Raw genomic sequence first — 24,246 nt, 5'->3', positions numbered from 1 at the left:
TGGTAAAATATGTTCTTCTTTTTACATTCTGCTACTTGCCCTTATAATTTTTTAACCATTATAAAAATATTAGTAAAAACCACTGACAAATATTTGTCCAGGGATTTAGAGTATCCAAAACTCTCAATATCCTTTGAAAGACTTCATGAGACCCTGTCGGTCAAATGCTATGACATTTACAGAGGAGGAAACAGAGGTTAGGGGACAGGTAGGTGACTCGGGGAGGGCGGGGGGATCTAGACTTCAATCCAGGCCTCTCTCCTGGAAAATAATTCATTCCTCCCTCTACGTCGAGCTGAGACACTCCTGATAGATGCCACTTCATCCACAGCCAGATGTCAAGACATTGTGTGTCTGTAGCAAAAACCCCACTGAGCAATTAGCTACTCAGTCTTTAGTGGGAAAAGATGATTGGCTTCATTGTAGACAGCTTTCCCTCCATGCATCTTTCTAGGGTATGTGGGGGGCGGGTGGGGTGGGGGAGGCTGCTTTTTCAGAATCGTTTGAAGGGCTGGGATGAAAAAATATCCTTACAAAGGAAAATCTGTCCTTTCTACCAGTTCTCAGGAATGTCTCTTACCCTAGCCTGTCTTCTATTTTCATCTGTAAAGAGTCTTGACTGAAAGGAGCTTTGCAGTGAAGTTCAAACAGCCGCCCACTCACATTTTTCTAGCCCACAGGCTGTTTCCCAGCCCAACAAACATTGTCCTATGTCACTGCGGTGCTATCTGTGGCTGTAACAATATCCTAAAGACATGGTTTAGAAGGTTCAGGAGTTCACATTTTTATGAAGTTCCTCATTTGCCACCTGTGTTCTTTTTGGATTGGCTTAACATTCCCCAGCCGTGGAGAACCGGCTGCAAGGGAGTCGTGCTGTACGGATTTAAAGCTAAAGGTCCTTGTTCTTGTTGTTCTCCCTAATCTGTCTCTTTAATCCCCGGGAACCGTGCAGTGGCGGGTGCCCTCTCACGGTTCCCTGGGTGCCCAGCGACTTCCTGGCACCGATAGACTCAGGGTCCCCAGAACTACCCCCTCCTACGCCTCTTTCTCCCCCACCCCTGGAGCTTGAGCCCCACGTACAAACACAGAGACTCAGTCTTGTTATGTAAGTTTCCTGGTCCCCGAGCTGAGTGACTCAGCACGAGGTGGTGCCTGCTCTTTCCCAGCCTGGGGCAGCAAGCAGGCTAGCCAGTGCCGGGTGAGCAGCAAACTGAAATGGAAAACAAGCCTGCGGATGGGGTCCAGCCGAGCAGCCTTCCCTCGGATGTGTCTGCTGAGCCCAGGAAGCCCACAGGAACAACTTGAGGGCTGGAGGGCACTAAGCTCTGGATGGAGAGCTTCTGCTCCCTGCCCACTTCCTGTTTCCTCCTCTCTCACTTTGGTGGAGGGTCACAGAAGCTTCACATGCGCTTCCCCATTGCTCCAAGCCTGCCGCTTTCTGGGTCCCTGTTAGGAACTGCACGTTGGTGTCCTTCCATAATTGGTCTGGTGAAGCCCTCACCTCCCAGTGTGATGGGATTAGGAGGTGGGGCCTTTGGGAGGAGGTGAGGTTTAGATGCGGTCAAAAGGTTGAGACTCCTCCTCTCTCTCTCTGCCGTGTCAGGGCACAGGAAGAAGATGCGCCTCTGAAAGCCAGGAAGAGGGTCCTTGCCAGACCCCCACCCTGCTGGTGCCCTGATCTCGGACTTACAGCCTCCAGAACTGTGAGAAAATTAATTTCTATTGTGTAAGCCAGAGTCTGTGGTACTTTGTGGCAGCAGCTGGTCTAAGACAGTCCCACCGACCTGAGCCCTCACCGCTCGGTTCTACCGAGGCTCAGGAGGGAAGCGATGTTGGTGCAGGAGGATGCACTCCTGGGTGCCATTCTCCTGGGCCCGGACTCTCTCCCTCCTCTGCCCCAGGTCCCAAGCACAAAGGAGGAGATGCTCTGGGAACACTGGTCATAGGACAGACTTTGGCTGATTTTGGTCTTGGGTCTTCCTCGCCGTCATTTCCTTATTTCCCTTTTCTGCAGGCATATCATCACATTTTCTTTCCAGGACAGGGACAGGTGCTGGCATTCTGCTAACTCTTGGACTAGGAGCCAGAGACCTTAGATTCTAGCCCAGGTTTTGTCACTAAACCAGGTGTTCAGGGTTAGGCAGCTCACTTTTTCTCCCTGCGCCCCAGGGATTTATCTGAGCGACACCTGCCTTAGAACTGTTATTCCTTCATTAATAAAAACTGCGTGCCTGTTCTTCCAGTGTTGTGATATGACGCCGAGCAAGACAGCTGTGATCCCTCCCCTCCTGGATCCTGCATTCCAGCGTGAGGAGGCAACAGGAAATAGGTAAATAAGATAATGACTGATTGTGACCAGTGCTCTGAGCAGAACAAACAGAATGATGAAATAGAGAGCCAGAGGGAGGAGGTGACTTTTATTTCAAAGCCTCCACCTGAAAATTGAGAAGGAGCCACCCCGGCTCCTGGGGAAGAGCACTCCAGGCTGAGCTCTGAACTAACAAAAGTGAAAATGCTCTGCAAACTGGATAGTGCAAGACAGCTATCAAGTTTACTAGGAGTTCAATTGCCTTCATTCTCCGTGGCTTTGCCATGCGTTCCTTGATCGGACCCTGGAGTTGGCACAGCTCGCCAGTGTCCGGAAAGCAGTGGGAAGCCAATTTAAGTCACAGGGTGTGGTGGAAGAAGGGTGGACTGAGTTCTCTTCTCTTTGAGGATACGATGATCCCACCTATAGAGGTACACCCTTCTCTCCCTAGTAGTCTCATGTCCCCAGAGAATTCAGTTCTTTGTCATTCCACTTGCAACATTCAGCTGGCATTGATGGAACACCTGCTGAGAGATAGGATCCTCCCCCAACTCCAAGCAGGAACTCAGGCCTCTTGGAGGCCACTTCTCCCATCCTACCCATGTTTGGGTCCATGTTGGCTGCCGTCCATTTTGCTTGTTATTTTGCTGTCTGGCTAGATCCCTTTGGGAATCCAGTGGGGCTCCAAGCATGCTGTGATTGTAAATTGATGCCAGAGGGGCCATTTAGGGGCCAGAATGTTTCCACATGTGTCTTCTCTCTTTGAACAAATATCCAGAGGCATGAGGAGCTGTCATGTGGTGCATATGGAATCCCAGCAGAAATGTCCCTCAGCTAATTGACTGAGCCAGCCTCAACACGGTGGGCACAGTAGGGTAGCTGCTTCATGTCTTCTCTGGGCATGTCCCCTCGGAGCCAGGGATGCTAGACAGAGAGCCACAACACTAGGCATGGGGCCTGCCCTGTGATTTTATGCCCTTTTGGTGCTACTGTTCTCTAGCTGTATGATTTTAGAGGAACAGTGGTTTTCAAACTTCAGCAGGTGTCAGAATTCCCTAAGAGCTGTGGAAGCACAGTTCCTTGGACCTGCTGAGTCAGTAGATCACTGAATAGGGGTGCAGGAATTTGCAACTTTTTTAAAGGGCCACACCTGCCCTAAAAAATGTTCCCAGGGTAGGGGTCAAATTGAAGCTGTAGCTGCCAGCTTATGCCACAGCCACATCTGTGACCTACCAAATCTTTAGCCCCCTGAGTGAGGCTAGGGATCGAACTTGCATCCTCTCAGACACAAGTTGGATTCTTAATTCGTGGAGCCATGATGGGAACCCCAGAATTTGCAGTTTTAAGAGGCACTGAAGAGTGATTCTGAAGGCAGTTGGGGGAAACGTGGCTGTTTAAAGTGGTGATTCAGTTTATTCCTCCCTTAAAAGACTAACGGTTCTTCAGGGAGCCTTGAAGCCAGGCTGCCAGAGTTTCTGGAAGCAGCACAGGTAATGGTTCCTCCTCTGAGGTGGCTCAATGGTTCACACTGTGCAGGGCCCAGGGTGCATGCTCAGTAATGTTGGTCAAATGGATAAAATGCTCAGAGATCTGGAGAGATGAGAAGGCAGTTGGGAGTGGGCTGTTAATTACATTTGTGCTGCCAGAATGCAAGTTCCAGAAAAGTAGGGGCTTATTCTTAATTATTCCCAGGGCTGGATACATATCAAAAATGCTAAGTGAATTAATGACATAACCCACTTCCCTCTCCCTTGGGAATGAGAGTATGTGTGAAATCCCAGTGAAATAGACTTACCAAGTCTGATGGAATTCCCTAACTCCCCAAATATCTGATTTAAATGAATTTCCATAGGATCAGCATTTTGATTAAAAACCAAATTCAGGTTAGGACATCAAGGTATTTTTGAGACCCAACAGGCAAACACATCAACTGGGTATAACAAAGTGAGTCATGCAATTTCTGTTGAAAAAGGATGGAGTAATTTATTTGCCTTTCTTCCCCTTAAACATCAGGGCCAGAAGAGCTGGGCCATTAGGAAAGTCTACTAAATAACAAACCTCCTTAAAAGCAAAGAAAGAACAAATTAGACTGATAATGGAAAACCATTTTAGACTCACCAGGTGGGCAAAATTTAAAAGTCTGACTATAGCAAGTGTTGGCAAGGATATGGTATGATAAAACTCTAGTTAACTGTGGGCAGTCAACTACCTCGGAAAAATAGTGGACATCTTCAAGCAAAGCTGCAGATGTGTTTGTATCTTTCATGACTCTGCATTCCCACTTCTAGGGAGTTATTCCATTCTTGCACATGTACAACAAGAGACATATACAAGAATGCTCATAGCAGTATTGTTTTATATGGCAAAAAAATAAGCAACCCAAATGGACATCAACAGTAAAAGGATAAAGAAATCATTGAGCAGACACAATAGCAAACTATGTAGCAGTGAAAAATGAATTATTGTTGTGCATCAGTATAAATGAAATTTAATAGTATAGTATCGATTGAAAAAAGCCAAGTCATAGAAGAATCTATATCATGATTCCCCCCCGACTTTTTGGGTGTGTGTGTGTAAGTTTATTTCTTTCCTTTTCCTTTTTTATGGCCACACCTGCAACATATGGAAGTTCCCAGGCTACTCCATAGCTTGTGGCAATGCTGGATCCTTAACCCAAAGAGTGAGGACAGGGATCAAACCTGCATCCTCATGGATACTATGTTGGGTTCTTAACCTGATGAGCCAAAACAGGAACTCCATGATTCCCCTTATTTAAAGGTCAATTATAGAACAAACAGAACAGATATCAAATTTGGGCAAAACTTTATTTTCTTAAAAAAAAAAAAAAAGAGTTCCCGTCATCTCAGACGTCACAGAGAAGCCCTTGCTGACCTAAGTCATCCTCCTTCATTTATTTTGCCTACTAACCTGTTTATTTCCTTCATCACCCATCAGTCTTTATCTTGTTTATTTACTTGTTTATTGCTGTCTCTCCCATTAATGTAGGTTCCTTCTAAGGACCTTGTTTGTCCTAAGCATTACTCTAGCCTCAGCCTTCAGCAAATATTTGTAAAGTGAGTGAATGGAAGTGTAAGAGAGAACCCTCAAGACAGGAGTTCTCAAACTTCAGCATGTAAGGGAATCGGCTGAAAGGCTATGTGACGCAAGATTGTTCCTTTCCAGAATTTCTGATTCTGAACGTCTGAATGAGCTGAGGTGTTTCCAACAAGTTTCCAAGTGCTGTTGATGCTGCTGGTCCAGGGACCACAGTTTGAGAGACACTGCAAAGACCAAACCCTCTCTGTACTCCATTCAAATGCATCTATTGGTGGAGCCTGGGAGAGGAGAGCTCAAGTTGAGAGAGAGAAGAGGTCAAGGGGAGGTGACCTCAAAGGTACTATGGAAAAGGTAAGGGGCTCCAGGATAGTGGCAGCATCTCTTTCTAGTCAGGGGTACTGGGCTTCAGAGATAAAAGGCTGCTTTTCCACTGAGGAAGCCACAGTGGAAAAACAGATCTTTCCTTTCTCACCTGCCAGAATAAGCAGAGCTAAATCATGGTTCATAGGCCCCCAAACTGAACATCCATCATATTCTTGACTTGTAGTGATGACTTGTGCTCTAAATCACTTTTGGCTTCAACAATCCCAAAAGATCTAAACCAGAGGTTAAAAAGTGGGAAAAAGAGGAATTCTCATCTTTGTCCAAAGTCAACTTTTCCCAAAGGGTATTCCGAAAAATATTTGTCCCATAGAGTCATACAAAAGTGTGACAAAAGTGTGTCAAAGTCAAAATGAAATCAGAGGATGCTAAAAGCCATAATCCCTTCTGAGAGTCACAGGATATGTCTGAGAAATCTCATGGCCAAGACATTTGTTGAAGGAGCTCCCATCGTGGCTCAGCGGAAATGAATCTGACTAGCATCCATGAGGATGTAGGTTCAATCCCTGGCCTTGCTCAGTGGGTTAAGGATCTGGTGTTGCCTTGAGCTGCAGTGTAGGTTGCAGACGAGGGTCAGATCTGGTGTTGCTGTGGCTGTGCTGTGGTGTAGGCTGGCAGCTGTAGTTCCGATGCGACCCCTGGCCTGGGAACCTCCATATGCCATGAGTGGGGCCCTAAAAAGCAAAAAGAAAGAAAGAAATCTGTTGAAGCTTGTTAAGTTCAGTCTTTGGACTTAGAAGCATTTTTGCTTGTAGCACATATTCTGTGGCACATATTTAGAGAAGCACGGTTTTCGAATAGCTTCTTTTTTAAACAGGAGGAATTTTGTTTGTGGTGGAAACTTCATGTAGGCATGCAAGAACGATCTGAAACATACACACATACACACAGACAGTTATCAGGCTGCCTCCAGCCTCAATCCCCAGATGGACAGGAGCGGAAGTATCCAGAATGACCCTTTCAGTTCTCTTCCCTTCCAGATGTGCAGCTGCCCCCAGGTGTGACATTAGTTACTGCCTGGGTGGAGAACAGGGGCTGCTCTTTAACGGGGCAGTTAGAGTGGGTGGAGGAGGAGGAGGAGGAAGCTCTGGGAATAGGTGATAGGCAGCCAGGAAAGTGCTGGCCTAGGGAACATCAAGTGGAATTTTCCTCTGGAAATCCTTTTGAACTAAGTGGATTTGAATGTTGCACCTCTGGTTGCCTAGATCCCGTGGCTAAGTGATTTTTGTCTTCATTTTCCAGTAATGATTAACATGGCTGTAGCCACGGCAGTTTGGGGACAGTTTATTTAACTGTGGTGATGGAAACAAGGAGAAAGTCCTTCTCAAACCCCTCAGAAAAATCTGCTTTGTGCTTCTGACTGTTGGTGGGAAGAGGAAGGACATTAAAATGTTCCTGTGCTTGGAAGGATTGTTCTGCCTTTTCTTAAATCAAATACATCTCAGTGTCTTATTTTTCTTTATTTATTTAGCTTTTTAGGGCTGCACGCATGGCATATGGAGGTTCCCAGGCTAGGGGTTGAATCGGAACTGCAGCTGCCGGTCTACACCACAGCCACAGCAATGCCAGATCTGAGCCGCATCTGCGACCTACATCATAGCTCATGGCAATACCAGATCCTTGGGATCCTTAAACCACTGAGTGAGGTCAGGGATAGAACCTGCAACGTCATGGTTCCTAGATGGATTCATTTCCACTGTGCCACATGGGAACTCCTTGCACAGGACTCTTAATCACAATGCTGCCCCTTTCTACATTTCCAGGCTGGAAGTGGGAGCAGAGTTTGTAGGCACTGTCTTTCAGGCACTATCAGGAGTTCTGCTGCAGCTCTCTCAGAAGCATGGCATGACATGATACTTGTTGAGAGACATGTTTTTCCAATCTTCTTGCTTGATCATTCACCCATAGCCCCTTCTCATGTGAGCTCATCAAAAGAGTAATATAAAAGCGGTGTGGTTTCTTGAGGCGGGGCTCTTGGTTCCAGAGACCTTGAGTCCCCCGGTTCCCATCTTTACTGTTTCTGTGTCTTGTTTTATTTTACATTAACTTTTTTCCTTAAGTTCCACATCACCCATTCTTCAGCCCCATCCTGCTGAGCTGGCCTCGGCAGATACTTTTTGGAAACTTTAAATTGGAGCATCCTCTGGATCATGCTGAGGACTTGATCCCTTGGTCATAGTTGCGGGGAGACTGCATGGGTTGAGGTAGGGTTGAGATGAAAAGCCTGCCAAGAAAGGCTTCTTATCCTAAAACTAAAGGCATTGAAAACATGCTTGATGCTTTTCTGAGCCCTCAAACAAAATGAATTTGCTAAAATTACAATGCTTCAGGCTTCTACCATGGAGAAAGAGGGGCAGTGAGTAAGATGTGGAAGATCCCAGGCCCAGAAAAGCCCACCAGGACGCTGCACCATTTGAAGCCCCTGTGTAATTCCATCTCTTATGAGGTAATAGCTGAGTTTAAATTCTGGGCCTCTCAACTATGCTGTGAAAATTCTCCTACAAAGAATGGCCACCATATAATTCAAGGTTTGTAGCTGAAACAAAACCTACTCATCTCAGTTGTCCTCCAAGGGGAATCTTTCTGTTCATAGTTTCATGTCCTTTGAGGCTGTGGACACTGAGGTTGACCATGGTAAGCTTTGTTCTAGCTGCTTTCTTCCTTATTCTCGGGACAGAGGGATTTTCTATTATCTCATCATCTAATCATGCATGTTGTTTTCTCTGGAGCTAAAGTAATAACTTGAGAAGTATTCCATTAACGATAGAACAGAGTGTTCTTTGCAGGGGAGGGGGGGGGGGGGGAGGGTGATGCGGCTTGGAGCGGTTAGTCATCAAGCCGGATATGCGGAACGCAGAGATAGCAACAACAAAAAAAAAAAAGACAAAAAAAAAAAAAAAAAAAAAAAAGCAGAGGAACGTGCATTTCGCAGAGCAGGGGTGTGAATATGTAATTTACACCCTCAAAGTAAATCCCAGCGACGGCACTGACTCACATTGGATAGAATACAATTGAACACGTTCCTCAGTTATAGCCACAAAGATGGGTGGCTGTTGGAACCTAAGATGGCTAAGGACAAACAGGCCATGAGATGCTAGGGTTGCAAGAACTTTGGAGGTCATCCAGTCCTCTCTCCTGTCTTCTAGCGCTCAAGATAATCAATTGGTGGGAAGTGGTGGGGGCGGGAGGGAAGCTCCTACTTCTGCTTTTGTTCTGAATATTTCGGAAATTAGGAGGCTGTCCTGGTACCAACATGCTATCTGTCTATTCTAGGGTTTCAAGGAATGCGGTGATTCAAGATAACTCTGCCAGCTGCTTCATTGTCTTGGCTGACAAATTATTATATCATGGAACTTTAGGCCTAGGCCACACCTTTAAATTCATATGCAAAAACCAAGAGCCAGAGAGGTATGTTACTTGCTTAGGATACTATAGCTAGTAAGGGGCAAGACATAGGTTTATTTTTATTTTTTTAAATTTATTTTTATTTTTTTTTGTCTTTTGTCTTTTTTTGTTGTTGTTGTTGTTGTTGCTATTTCTTGGGCCGCTCCCGCGGCATATGGAGGTTCCCAGGCTAGGGGTCGAATCAGAGCTACATCTGCCGGCCTGCACCACGGCCACAGCAACACAGATCTGAGCCACGAGCCACGTCTGCGACCTACACCACAGCTCATGGCAGCACTGGATCCTTAACCCACTGAGTGAGGCCAGGGATCAAACCCACAACCTCATGGTTCCTAGTCGGATTCATTTCCTCTGAGCCATGACTGGAACTACTATTTTTTCTTTTTTTGGGGCCCTCATCCCATCCCGTACTCAGACCTCACTCGGCCCCTCCCTCAGCCAGAGTTCCCTCATTTATGTTCTTACCCAGAGTTCCCTATCCTCCTTACCCAGATTCCTCACTTACGTCCTTACCCAGAGTTCCCTATCCTTCCTTACCCAGACTTCCTTCATTACGTCCTTACCCAGAGTTCCCTATCCTTCCTTACCCAGACTTCCTTCACTTACGTCCTTACCCAGAGTTCCCTATCCTTCCTTACCCAGATTCCTCATACGTCCTTACCAGATCCTATCTTCCTTACCCAGACTTCCTTCACTCACGTCCTTACCCAGAGTTCCCTATCCTTCCTTACCCAGAGTTCCCTATCCTTCCTTACCCAGAGTTCCCTCACTTACGTCCTTACCCAGAGTTCCCTCACCCTCCCTCACCCAGACCTTCCCCCACCCTCCCTCAATCATACTTTCCTCACCCCTTTCTTCACTCAGAGTTCCCTCACCTTCTGCTTTTTTTTAATCAATCGAGAGAAGAGTTACAACTTTCATCCAATTTTTGAAAAGCAATCCAGAACCCAAAAGGTAAGTCATGTATTACTCATTCAGCAAATATTTTTCAGCTGCTTACTATATGTGTGTTACTCTGCTAGGCTCAGAGGATAGAATAGAAATAAAGTAGAGATGATTTCCTACCTTGGGGCACTTACATTTTAGTACTGAGGCAAAAGCTAAATAATTAGCAAATAATGCAATGAAATCACACCTGTACTGGTTCAGAACTACTGACCTACCTAGATGTTGCCTTTCTCTCTGTACTGTCTATTTGGGCTTTCCTCTCCTGACAAGTCCAAACCTCGCTGGAAACAGACTCAGTTTAACTTCTCAGTTGTAACTGGAAGGTCTACCGTTCCTAAGTCTCCTGACTTTCCTCCAGTTAAAAGGTTTGTTTTAATAGGTTGCTTCTGAGGCAGCCAGGATAATTCTAGATCTCTAGAAATGAAAGGCAAGTCTGTTTGGCCAGAATCAGCCAAGTACTTTCCCCCTGCAGAATCTCCCAGCTGATTACAACTGTGGCTTGCGCAAGACTAAATGGTTTGAAAGCCCCAGAAAGACAAACCAAGGAGAAGTGTTGGTGAATTTTTAAAATTTGTGGACTTTCATAAAGATATTGTTCAAACTTTTGTTTCAGATCAGGTTTTTGTGCACTGCTGAGTGGATTTTTCATGTGTGTACCTCTTGTTTAAAAATGCAAGTGATGGGAGTTCCCGTGGCTCAGCAGAAATGAACCTAACTAGCATTCATGAGGATGCAGGTTAGATGCCTGGCCTCGCTCAGTGGGTTAAGGATCTGGCATTGCCCTGAGCTGTGGTGTAGGTCACAGATGCGGCTTGGATCCCACGTTGCTGTGGCTCTGGTGGCCTGGAAACCTCCATATGCTGGATGTGCGGCCCTTAAAAAAAAAAGACAGAAAAAAAAATGCCAGTGATTTAAATCCCCTGCCCCCATTTCTAATCCTGAACAGATTTACAGAATTGGTGTTTTCCTAAATTGACCTGTGAGGGCGAACCGTAGAAAGGAGGAGAAATCTGTTGAAAGACTTAGCACGCGGTGGCAAATCTGCAATCTGACTCTAGGACACCTGATTTCTGGGCCTCTGCTCTCCAGGCACTAGATTACATCCAAGGGCTTTGCTCTGATTACACACACATGTGCACACAATCTTATCAGAAAGCGGTGGGGTCAGCTGATTAGAATGTTCAGTCCATACCATTCTATGGAAAGTGTCACACCATCAATGGAAAGGCCAGTTCTGAAATAAAGAAAAACAGCCTGTCAAGGAAACTGCCTGCACGGTCATAACACTTTGAAAACACAAGTAAATTAACAACAGCAACACCAAAAAGATGTCGGGAAGGTCATGGGGATCACCTGAAGGGTGAACAGTGAAAGGTTAGTGATGATGTCCATTTAAAGTTACTAGGTTAGGAGTTCTCGTCGAGGCGCAGTGGCTAACGAATCCGACTAGGAACCATGAGGTTGCGGGTTCAATCCCTGGCCCTGCTCAGTGGGTTAAGGATCCGGCATTGCCATGAGCTGTGATGTAGGTCACAGACATGGCTCGGATCCTGTGTGGCTGTGTCTGTGGTGTAGGCCGACGGCTACAGCTCTGATTAGACCCCTGGCCTGGGAACCTCCAAATGCCGCGGGAAGTGGCCCTAGAAAAGGCAAAAAGACAAAAAAATTAAAGTTACCAGGATGTATCTGAGGTCCTGCCCAAAGGGGGTCCGAACTGGTTTGAACTCTGTCGATGGTTCTCTTTTCTTTTTTCTTTTCTTTCTTTTTTTTTTTTTTTTTTTTTTTTTTTTGACCTTTAAAATGTCTTTATTAAAAGACAGGTTGTTTATTCCTTTTTGCCTTCTTCCTTGCCGGTTTTCGGGACCCAGTTACCTGACCCTACAAGCTTTGTCAGTCTAACAGGTTGTGGCTTTTCTTCCTGATCAGCTCCTGCTGTGTGATGTCTTGAAAACAGTTATCTTATCAACGGCAGCAGCAGCTTTTCTCTGTCGCCTTCTTCCCACCTCCCTCTTCGTCTCCAGGTCCTGCTCCCATCCATTCATATCTTGGATCTGGTGGGAAGGGAATTCCCTTTTCCTGATGGTCTCTCTGGGGCTGGGCTTTAGGTCACAGCCTTCTAGCCTTAGAAAAGAGTTCGCTTTGGGGCGTCTCTTTTAGACCACATTGCCCTCCTCAATCCCCAGCAAAAGCAGGAGGAAGTGTCAGAAAAGGAAATAGGCCTGAACGGAAGAGAAAATCAGGCGTCTTCCCAGGGAGCTATTGGCTTTTTCTGGAGAACCAGGCCCAGGCTTTGTGTCCATTGCTGAGAAGGTGTCAGGGTGCAGGGTGAAATCATTAGGCCCTGCATTCTTCTTTCTCTGCTACCCCCAGGGCATGAGGAGGTTCAGGCCAGGGATCCCATCTCTGCAGCTGCAGACCTACACCACAGCTGTGGGAATACCAGCCAGGGCGGGAACTCCAAAACTCTCTTTTTGGCCGCACCCATGCTATGCAGAAGTTCCAGGGCCAGGAACTAACCTGCGCCACAGCAGGGACAACAGCAGGTCTTTAACCTGCTGAGCCACAGAGGAATTCCCTTCCTCCCATCTCTTAAGTCCATGCCTGTTGATTCCTGGACTAGGTGTGTATACGTTGGGAGGGTGGGGAGAGTCTTGCAGGAAGAGAGACTGAAAGATAAACTCAACAAAGACTCTTCCTTTATAGTTACTGTGACTCAGCCAATTCCAGGATTTAAGCTCAGGCCATTATGCTTCCAATTCAGTTCTCCTAGGAAATGCCATCTGTTGGGGGTCCTTATTTCCGGGCAGCAAAAGTGCCCTTAGTTCTATTTTGGTGTAGCGGCTATGTGGCATGCCTCCTTCCACCCTCAGCCTAAGCGACAGGGAACAAGGGAAGGGGATCAGGCACTTGCTGTCATCTGGTTCACTCTCTTTTTGTATGTTCTGTCTATTATCCCAGTTTGCTGTCACACCCTTCATTCCCTGGAGCCCACACTATGCAGCCAAACCCTTCCTTAGTTTTCAAGCCATGACACAATTTAAATGCTTCTGTGAATTTTGTATCAAGTGTACCAAGGCTCAACATTTGCCTAGAGTAAATAAGGAAGTGCTGTTAGGGAAGTCATTCCATAGGCTCTTTTTATGCCTTAAACTACGCCAGCACCTTTTGTTATTACAGCTGTTCTTTAGTGCAGTACCTACAGCCTTGGCTTTCTGACCCCTTGTTTTGAATGTATTGTTGGTTGACACCCCTTGAAGAAGTGTCTACCCCTTCTCCAATCCGTAGGACAAATTCACATGACAGCTGAGGCTCATTCACCTGTTCAATACTGTGAGAGATTTGAACGTGGCCGCCTTCTCAGCACTTCATTGGTGGGAATACATAGACACATTCCACTCAGCTGTGCAGTCCTGACATGGAAGCTCAGGAATCCCTTGATAATTTCAGAAGTGCCTAAGCACAAGCTGACAGTGAGGAGGGATGCATATCACTGACAAATTACTGTTTAATGCCCGGGAAAGCTGATTTTCTGGCGAAAGTTTCAGGGTGATGGGAAATTCTGGGCCTGTGGCTTATGGAAGCCAGGACTAGGGATGAAGAATGGGATGGAAGCCATGTGCTCAAGACAAAGTCATAGGTGACATTCTTGATTTTCTCCCCTTCTCACTTCATAGGATCATCCAGTCTGTCAGTCCTACCTTTAAGGCTTGTCCTGAGGTCACTTCTATCTGTTTACTCTCACTGCCATCACCCTGGCCCAGCCTCTGCCGTCTCTCACCTAGTCAACCAGATTACCTCCTCCAACTAGTTTTTGTGCATCTCTCTTGCTAGTTTCTAATCAATTCTCCATGCAGAAGATGGAGAAATATTTAATAAGTGCACATAAGATCATACCATGTGGACTTCCCATCATGGCTCAGTGGAAATGAATCTGACTAGGAACCATGAGGATGCAGGTTTAATCCCTAGCCTTGCTTAATGGGGTGTTGCCATGAGCTGTGGTGTAGGTCACAGACAGGGCTCAGAACCCGCTTTGCTGTGGTTGTGGTGTAGGCTGGCAGCTACAGCTCCGATTTGACCCCTAGCCTGGGAACCTCCATATGCCGTGGGGGTGGCCCTTAAAAAAAAAAAAAAAAGATCAAATCACATCTCTGCTTAAATTCCTTCTTAGCTAGGATGATATCCAGCTCTCTTCTAAGGCCTATGAACCCCATGTGCTCTGGGGTTTGCTCACTTCTTCAAAGTCCTCTCACTCCACTCTCCTCTGTAATCATTGTTCTCTAGCCACACAGGAGAACATTGCCAGCCAAGTATTTGATGCCTCAGGGCCTTCGCTCTCACAGTACTGTCTGCCTGGAATGTTCTTGCCCACTTCTTCACCTTGGTTCCCATGAAGAGCCCAGGATGACTTCCCATCCAAAGTGTCAATACTCGCCATCCTTGCCTCTCAGGGGCTATCTCATCATTATTTTTTATTTTTTTGGTCTTTTTTTGTCTTTTGAGGGCTACACCCGCAACATATGGAGGTTCCCAGGCTAGGGGTCTAATCAGAGCTATAGGCGCCAGTCTACACCAGAGTCACAGTAACGCCAGATCCGAGCCACATCTGCAACCTGTACCACAGCTCACAGCAACGCCGGATCCTTAACCCACTGAGCAAGGGCAGGGATCAAACCCCTAACCTCATTGTTCCTAGTCGGATTCGTTTCTGCTGCGCCACGACAGGAACTCCCTATCTCATCATTATCTTGTCTCTTCTAGCATTTCTCATAACTGAAAATCATCTTCTTTATTAATCTCTTCTTTATTTCCTAATTCCCACTCATGGCAAGAGAGATTTCTATCAGCATCTGTGCTGTCTGGTATGGTAACTGCTAGACCCATGTGTGGCTCCTGGGAGCCTGAGATGGAGTAAGTCTGAGTTGAAATGTGCTTAGAGTATAAAATACGTGCCAGATTTTGAACATTTAGTCTGAAATATCATACTAAATTGGTCAATTGATACTAATACTGACCAACTTTAGTAAAGGTGATAAATTTATACTAATTGCATAGTGAAATGATATATTTTAGATATATTAGGTTAACTAAAACATAAAAATTAACATTAGTTTTAAAAAACCTTTTTAATGTGGCCGCTAAAAGTTTTTAATAGCATTCATGGCTCACCTTATATTCTATTGACTAGGACAAAGCCACATCACCATAACTCTCCACAATGTGCATTCAATGCTTATTTACTGAATTGTTTTGTTTTGTTTTGTTTTCTGGCAGTGCCTGGGAAGTTTCCAAGGCCAGGGGCTGAACCCATGTCACAGCAGCAGCCCAAGCTGTGCCACAAGAGAATTCCTCCCGAATGATTGTTTATTTGCTTCAACTCTCTCTTTGAAATTTACCACAGATAAGCCAAACCTTTTTCATTTCCTCATTCCATCTGTTCAAAATCAGGAGAAAGACAAAATAAAGCTCAGTACCAACACCACCAACAGAAGAGATCCCCTGCCTTTTAGCCCCCAGCAGGGGGGCAAACTGGGATTAGGGAGCAAGAGGGTAACCAGGGAAGGTGGCTGGATGGGGTGAGCAGGTGCAGCAGCCAGAGATCTTTCTATAGGCTTAGGAGGTACATAAGCAATTTTCCCAGGATCATCTTGACACAGGCAATAAATCAAATAAACTAGGCAGAAGGTCACTGGAATCTGGTCTCAGCCCGTGCTGGTGCAACTCTCCCTTACCATGTAAGCCAAGGGCCTGGCAGATAAGTTTCCCCATTCATCGGCCCACCTGAAAAATATACCTTGTATAGGGGGAGGAATTGCAGAATTTGGAGAGTCAAAGTGGTGTGGGAAAGGGAAATAACTGTGGGGATGGAAAAGCCCTACTGATTTTTTTCCCCCTGTTCTCCATTTAAGAGTTTTTAAGGGAGACAAAAGGAAATTAATACTCCAAGTTAGGGAGGAGAAAAAAATTCTTGGTTAACCGATTAGCTGGTTTTACCTGATTAATCCTGGGGAGCCTGGGTCACAGTTTAATCCAAAAAAAATTTAGGGAATTCCCGTTGTGGTGCAGCAGAAATGAATCCCACTAGTATCCATGAGGATGCAGGTTCAATCCTGGCCCTGCTCAGTGGGTCGGGGAGTCGGAATTGCCCTGAACTGTGGTGCAGGTCACAGATGTGGCTCGGAACCCATGTTGCTGTGGCTGTGGCGCAGCCTGGTAGCCATAGCTCTGACTCAGCCCCTAGCCTGGGAACTTCCATATGCTGCGGGTGCGGCCCTAAAAAAGAAAAAAAAGTTTACTGAACTATGGGAGGTTTAAAAAGTTTTACAGCCAATTCCTTGGACAGGGGAATGGTGTAAAAGGCTGGGAAAGAATGAGATAGAGCTAGGAACTGCCTTTTTCTGGGACAAAAATGCTAAAAGAGTCTCTGGGCCAGGTGGAATTGGTCTAAAACCTTGCTCTCTTCACAGAGTCTTTTTTTTTTTTTTTTTTCTGTCTTTTGTTTTTTTAGGGCCATACCCATGGCATATGGAGGTTCTCAGGCTAGGGGTCTAATCGGAGCTGTTGCAGCTGGCCTTTACCACAGCCACAGCAACGCCAGATCCGAGCTGCCTCTGCAACCTATACCACAGCTCACGGCAATGCCAGATCCTTAACCCACTGAGCAAGGCCAGGGATGGAACCCGCAACCTCATGGTTCCTAGTTGGATTCATTTCCACTGCGCCAAGTTGGGAACTCCAGATCTAAGTCTTTTATTCTAGCCTTACTTTCTTTCAGTTCCACTCATTAATCACCCATTCCACAAATGTTGCAGTTGGACTTCTAAAGTTGTTAACTGTCTTTTGAGAAACTACAAATATTGCCTAAAGATCTTTAAGCAGTTAGGAAAGTGCTTCATCTGAAAGACCTGGTAGGTGGATCTTCCCTAAAAATCTGCAACCCCAACCATTCCATCCATCCCTTTGATATTTGCTGAAATCGTCACCTCTAAATTTCCCAGTGACTTCCATTTTGCCAAATCCATATCCATTTGTATCTATGGAGTACTGAAATCTCTTGAAATTCTGTCTTTGTTTTTTTCGGACACCACCTTTCCTCGGTTCTTCTACATTTCCAGCTGCTCATCTTTTAATTTCTTTCACCTTCTTTGGCTGACTTTTGAACTGAAACTTCAGGAATTCTTGGCTTTCTCCTTGTCTCACTCTATTCACAATTCTTGGGCATCAGTAACCAAAATCATAGCTTTAGCTTCCTCATAGACATAGATGGGACTCTCAAAACTGTATCAGGTCCTTATCACTCATCTGACCTGTGGTCACATGTCATAAACTGCCTGCCTTTCAATGGATAAACTTAATCCCTAAGCCAGTTATGCTCCCATTATCCTTATCTTGGAGACTGGCATTACCAAAAATCTATGGGCTATCTAGACTTAGGTTTCCTGTCATACCATTCACTCAATGGATTACTGGACCCCAGGCACTGGGACTTGTGCTGAAGGGTATAGAGATAAATAAGACACAGTCCTTGCCCATGAGGGACTGGGCACTTGGAGACTGGTAAACAATCAAGGAAGTATCCTGTAGGACACCATTGGAGTGATAAGCACAAGAATAGAAGCACATTCAAGATCTGAGACATAGAGAAAGTCCAGTAGAGGGACCAACTAGGAGATGGAATATGAGGAAAGGCTTCCTTCAGATGACACTTGAGATGGGTTTTGAAAGACACATGGAAATGGAATTCCCATGATGACTAAGAGAGGTATGATATTTTTTAGGTACTGAGAATTCTGTGTAAAGGCATGAGTATGGGAAAACAAACAGCATATCGAGAAAACATGAGCAGTGTGATATTGATGGGAGTGTGAAGTACAAGGCAAGGGGATGTTTGGTAGAGAGTGAACCTGGAGTAGCAGATAGGGGCCAAATCATAAAGGATCCATATAATAAGAACATTAATAATCACAACCAACAAAGCATACTTGGAGTTCCTGTCATGGCACAGTGGAAACGAATCCGACTAGGAACCATGAGGTTGCAGGTTCCATCCCTGGCCTTGCTCAGTGGGTTAAGGATCCGGTGTTGCTGTGAGCTGTGGTGTAGGTCACCGATGCGGCTTGGATCTGGTGTTGCTGTGGCTGTGGTGTAGGCCGGCAGCTGTAGCTCTCATTCAACCCCTAGCCTGGGACCCTCCATGTCTGCAGGTGTGGCCCTAAAAAGCAAAGCAAAACAAAACAAAGCATACTTTACCTATAAGACCAAAGTGCTTAATCTGTCTTACGTTATTAATCAAGGAACCCAAGAAGCTATGTGTCTGCTATGGTTTAGCTGGAATTCACAACCAGGAGTTTTTGATGCCAAAGCCTAGGCCTTTTTGTCATACATCCTGTTGCATGTGCACCATGTTAAGTGTCCTTACCTCCTGGAGCTTATAATGCAGTGCAGGGTGAAGGAGCCTCGATATAGTGGCCTCTGTGCCCTCTGTGCCTGTTTGCTGTTAGGAACTAGGGCACAGTTGCTTTAGCTACAGCTGGTGATGGGCTGGGTCTTCCTCTGGGAAGTCCACACTTCTGGGTGGTATACAGCTCTGAAATAAATCAACAGGTTCTTCTCTACTAGTTCTTTTTCTTGACTTCCCATGCCCTCCTAACCTGCTTCTTTACCACAGCTCCCACTCTCAGCAAATCATCTTCAACCCCATCCAAATTTGACCTCATCGGCCACCTACTTGAAATCCTCCTATGGATAAGCATTGCTTTTGCTGACACACAAACCCTTTCTGGTGAGGGCTCTACTCACCTCTTTCAGCTCTGTCTTCCACCTGGGTCTCGGGCACACTGCATGGTCTGCTGTCCCACACCTCTGTGTCTTCCCAGGTGCTGTAATTGTGCCAGGGATGCTCCCCCCTCCCACCTCTCTTCCTAATCCCACACCTACCCTCAAGATGACACATGCATTACCTCCTCTAGGAGGGCTTGCCTGACTTCCTCTGACTGGTCTAAGCCCTCTTTTGTGCTTCCAGCATACTTCATATACACCTTACCATCTATGCATTATGACTGTCTTCTAATTATGTTAGATTCAATGCCTAGCCTGGCTTCTTCCTAACTACTTGACCTTACACAAATTACTTAACCTCTCAATACCTCAATTTATTCATCTGTAAAAGGGGATGAACATATCATTTCTCCTCAATGTGCTATGAAGATTCAAGATACTGAAAACATTAAAATATATTACAACATATGTTAACTATATTATATATTAAAATATACTGGAGTTCCCGTCGTGGCGCAGTGGTTAACGAATCCGACTAGGAACCATGAGGTTGCGGGTTCGGTCCCTGCCCTTGCTCAGTGGGTTAACGATCCGGCGTTGCCGTGAGCTGTGGTGTAGGTTGCAGACGCGGCTCGGATCCCGCGTTGCTGTGGCTCTGGCGTAGGCCGGTGGCTACAGCTCCGATTCAACCCCTGGCCTGGGAATCTCCATATGCCGTGGGAGCGGCCCAAGAAATAGCAACAACAACAACAACAAAAAAGACAAAAAGACAAAAAAAAAATTGATGTTTAAAATATATTCTATTGTGTTAACGATATATGTTATATATAAAAACATATATGACAATGCTCTGTGTAGTGTAAACACTAAATAAATGTCACTGCTACTCTAGCTGTTATTTTTTACTTTTTTTTTTTTTTTTTGGCTGTGCCCACAGCATATGGCAGTTCCTGGGCCAGGGATTGAATCTAGGCCACAGCTGTGGCAATGCTGGATCCTTAACCCACTGCACCACAGTGGGAACCTATTCTATCTGTTATTATTGTCCATCCATACTAGACTCTAAGTGCCTTGAGATCAGGGATTTATTTAATATCTAGTGTACTGCCTGGCATCTTTCAGGTGTTTGGTAGATACTTGTGTCTGTATCTTTCTCCTTTTTTTCAGCATTGGCTTTGCCACTTCAGGTTCTCAATTCTTTTTTTTTTTTTTTTCTTTTAAAAAATTGAGTAACATGAGAAGAAAAGAGGGGGAAAAGATATTTGCATTTACTTATAGAGATTCTTAACACTGGGCTCTGGTCCAGGCCCTAAGGGACAGTAGGACGATGCTATTTCTATAGATAAGAGAGCTTTGGCGCCTACGCTAGTCTTTCTCACTGGTCCATCTCTCTTCATGCAGAGATCCCTTCCTGTTTTTACTGCCTTCTCTGTCCTTTCCTCGGCCCTTTGAAGATTTTCAAAGAATGTAGTGGTAGTGCTGGTAGTATGGGGAGAGGGGAGTTTGTATGTAGCTTGGGGGGGAATTAACTTTCCAAGACAGCCCCAGGAGAGATGAAGAAAGATGAGGTTGCACACTTTCCCTAAGAGCTTGAAGGCTTGGAGAGCTTTATCTGAACCTGAGCTTTATCTGAACCTGATCCTGTAAGGCAGAGGGGGAGTCACTCTTTTCCTTATTTTTGTTGAGCGTTTGGAAGTTCTGAGAATAGGGAACTCATTTATCAACTAAGGACTTGGGGTGCATGGGAGCTGGACTAAATGAAGTAATCACTGAGATCAAATTTTCAAAATCAGTATAGAACAACCTGTGGCACAAAAGAATTCTTTAAATTCTGATGTGTGAGTTTATTTATGTAAAAGACATGAGAAGATATAAAATGATGAAATTGCCTTGAATGAACTGTCTCTACTAAAAGGTTATAACCACACACAAAAGACAAAGTATAGTTAAAATATTTTAATGTTTCTATTATTTTGCAATAAAGAAGGTTTAAATCAAGTCTTTTGTTCATTTTTGTATTGAGTTGTCTGTTTTTTTTTTTTTTTTTTTTTTTTTACTGATTTCCAAGAGTTCTTTAAGAATTCTGGTTGTGATTGCAAATATATTTTCTCATTTAGTGGCTTGATTTTTTTCATTCTTTTAATAGTGTCCTTTGAGGAACAGAATATTTAAGTTTTAAGGCAGGCTACATTATCACTCTTTCATTTTATAGATAGTCTTTTGTGTGTTCTGTTTGAGAAGTCTTTGTTCCAAGGTCATGACAATGTCATAGTCTTCTTCTAGAAGCCACATTATAAAAGAGAATGCCCAGATGGATGACAAGAATGTGAAAAGATGCTTGATATCATTATTCACGCGGGAAATATAAATGAAAACTTTAAGGAGATATCTCTACATCAGAAAGGCTATATATATCCTTTTTCCTCTCTCTGTGTGTGTGTGTGTGTGTATATACAGTCGTGAAAAGTCAGACCAGTTCTCTGCCCTGATGGGTGTCTAATGTTCTAGGGGAGAGACTGACCTTAAGCAGCGATAGGTATGGAGGTGCTAGGAAATCAACATATTGTCTGATCTAGGAGGTCTAACATAGCCCAGGGGATTGCAGTTCCCTGAAGCACCTGACACATAAGCTGAGTTCAATTTGCTAGAAAAAGTGGGAAAATGGAGGTCGTTTTGATGGTGGAGGGGTAGGGGGTAGCACATTCCAAAGTTGTAAGAGCAACTTGTTGCTTTGGAAGGAAAAGAGAATCTCATTGGTTGGACAGCAGAATTTGAGGAGCCATTAGATATGGCGAGCCCTATTAGCCCTATCAATATATGGGACTTAATCATAGGAAGGAGAAGCTGCTCAAGGTCTTAAGCAAATACATTAACTATATTTTAAGAAAATCACACTAGAAAAGGGACAACTGTCTTCTCTGGGTAGGATCTGTGGAGGAGAAGTAGAGCTGGAATTAGATAGCTTTCTGGGGGCCTGGCCCCTTACCATCCTAGGTTCTCTGCCCTTTGTTAGTTGCAGACTTAAGTGAAAAAGGGAACGTGGGTTAGAAGTGAAGCTTAAGAGCACAGCTGGCCCTCCTTTCCCTCTTTGCTGGTACCACGTTATAAGCTGGAGAGGAAGGAGAACTGACTGCTTGGGTGGACTCAGGGCAGAGCCCTTTACAGAGGAACCTGTCTTTATAGGGCTTAACCTCACAGCAAGACTTCTTAATCCTTTTCATTGATTTTTACCTTGAAATACTTTTTAGGCAGAGCAAAAATCTCTCACATAATAGATTTCCATAAGACCCACCTGGAATTCTGGGAAAGGGTAAATGTCCTAAGAATCACTTGGTCTATTTCCAGACCACAGTGCCCAGGGTTAGGAAATTGCAAAGCAGAACTGTTTTCCAGGACAGAAAACTGTTTTTTTGGTTTGTTGGGTTTTTTGTTTGTTTGTTTTTTGAGAGAGAAAAAAGAAGAAGAAGAGGAGCTTTAGAAGAACTGTCACTTCTTGAAAGTTCATTCTATGCTCCTGGTTCTACTTCTTCAGACCCACTGACCCCTGAACCCATGGGAATTTGCTTTCTGTCTCTACTATTCTGTGGAAACTGCTCCTGTTCAGCCCATCACTGACTCCCTTTTTGCAAATCTGGCAGCTTCTTTTTGGTGCTCATCAAAAACCAACCGTCTGTCCTGAAAAATGCCCCTGCATTTCAAAAATCATCAATCCTGGGCACCAAGTTTGGGAAACAGATGGATAGATTTTTTACAACTCTCTGTGGTAACACGTAGGATTTCACAGAATTCTGAGTGGAGCTTGTGGAAACCCATTAGTTGAGGGGGTTTGCACCTTGCGTTTTCATTCTGTGGATCTTCCTTTCCTGTGGAGGAGAAGCTTTTGAAGTTCTCTTCTCCGTGGTTTTGATGACTGTTCCTCAGTCTGGGTTTGCCTTGTATTTTCTCGTCTCTAGTTGTTTTCTTTTTCTTTGCACCCCATTAAGTGGTGGTACTCCCCAGAATTTTGTTTTTTGTTTTTTTTAGTTTTACCCCACCCATGGCATGTAGAAGTTCCCGAGCCAGGAACTGAACCAGCTCTGCAGTTCCAGCCTCCTTCACAGCTGTTGGCAATGCCAGATCCTTAACCTGCTGCACCACAGGAAATCTCCCCCAGGTTTTAACTGTAGTTTTTTCCTTTCCTATTTCCTGAATAATGTCTTCTATTCCAGTGTATGGTTGATGATTCTTAAATGTTTGTTTCTAGCCCCTGAATCTTCTGGGCTCTCAACTTAGTGTCAATAATCTTCTACTGGATTTTGTACCTGATATTCTAAAATCCTGCCATCTTCCACAAGTTAGTTATGCCCAAGGATCACCCTCATCCCAAGCAGAACTGCTACTCCTCCAGCATTTTCTGTTTCAAGTAAGGGCACTCATATCTGCCCAGGTACTACCCCAGAATCCTGGGATTCATCTCCCTCACCTAAGAGCTCGATCAATATATCATGAAGTCCTACATCTATATCCAAGATCTGTCTTCCGGCCACACTTCTCCATCACTCATGACTTCTTTTTCATTCTTTTTTATCTGCTCTGTGGCATATGGATTTCCCAGGCCAGGGATCGGAACCCAGCCACAGTTGTGATCTAAACTGCAGCTGCTGCAACACCAGATCCTTAACCCACTGTGTTGGGCTGGGGATTGAACCTGCATCCCAGCGCTTCCCAAGATGCTGCTGATCCCTTTGCAGCAACCACAGCGGGAACTCTACCCATGACTTGTTTTTAACCCAGGATTTTTCTATGTTGGGGTATCCGTCCCTGTTTCTCCCAATACTCATGTTTGTTTAAAGCATCTGATGATCTCTCTCCTCTCTTTTAAGTCTATGAAATCTCAGAAGGCTACCTGTCCAGAATAACTTGTTCCTCGTGACCATGGCACATGGGGATCATCTACACTCTAGTCCCAGCTCATATCCCGAGAGTTTGCTCAGCACACTACTGTGGTTGGACATGCCCTTGATGTCTGGCCTCCACTTTTGCCCTTGTTATTCTCCTGTCCCTCCAGCACGTCCCTCTTTCTTCACACCTAACAAACTCTTCAAAGCCATCACCTCCCTGTGACTCTTCCTGATGATCTTCTTCGGTACCCTAAGAATAAATCATTTTCGTTGCTCCTTTTAGTAGTATATTCATGCCTCTTATAGCAGCTATCACATTATTTTATGACTATGTACCTTATGGTTTCTCTCGGCGATCTTTCCTTATTCATCACCATAAGCCCCGAAGTGGCTGGCATATATGAAACGCTCAGTAATGTATATGTTTTAATGCTTTCTCCCTTTTTGCTTCTGACCTCTTTCCAGTAAACTGATTAAAGACGTCGACAA

General features: G+C 44.9%; 2 long non-coding RNA genes across 2 annotated transcripts in view; both read left to right on the top strand.

Moving 5' to 3' along the window:
• Positions 508-9,201, top strand: LOC110255522. Its single transcript, XR_002335959.1, has 4 exons — positions 508-1,703; positions 2,244-2,329; positions 5,492-5,716; positions 9,020-9,201. It is a non-coding gene; the product is annotated as an uncharacterized LOC110255522 (long non-coding RNA).
• The window catches only part of ZNF648, a 200,904-nt gene continuing 186,501 nt past the window's right edge, over positions 9,844-24,246 (top strand). Inside the window, exon 1 of the long non-coding RNA XR_002347093.1 lies at positions 9,844-10,105. This is a non-coding gene — a long non-coding RNA (zinc finger protein 648). The remainder of the gene's footprint in view (positions 10,106-24,246) is intronic.

Source organism: Sus scrofa, chromosome 9 (assembly GCF_000003025.6).
Source record: "Sus scrofa isolate TJ Tabasco breed Duroc chromosome 9, Sscrofa11.1, whole genome shotgun sequence".
Taxonomy (NCBI): Eukaryota; Metazoa; Chordata; class Mammalia; order Artiodactyla; family Suidae; genus Sus; species Sus scrofa.
The sequence above is the reverse complement of the archived record's forward strand: the minus strand, read 5'-3'. Positions and strand labels throughout refer to the sequence as shown.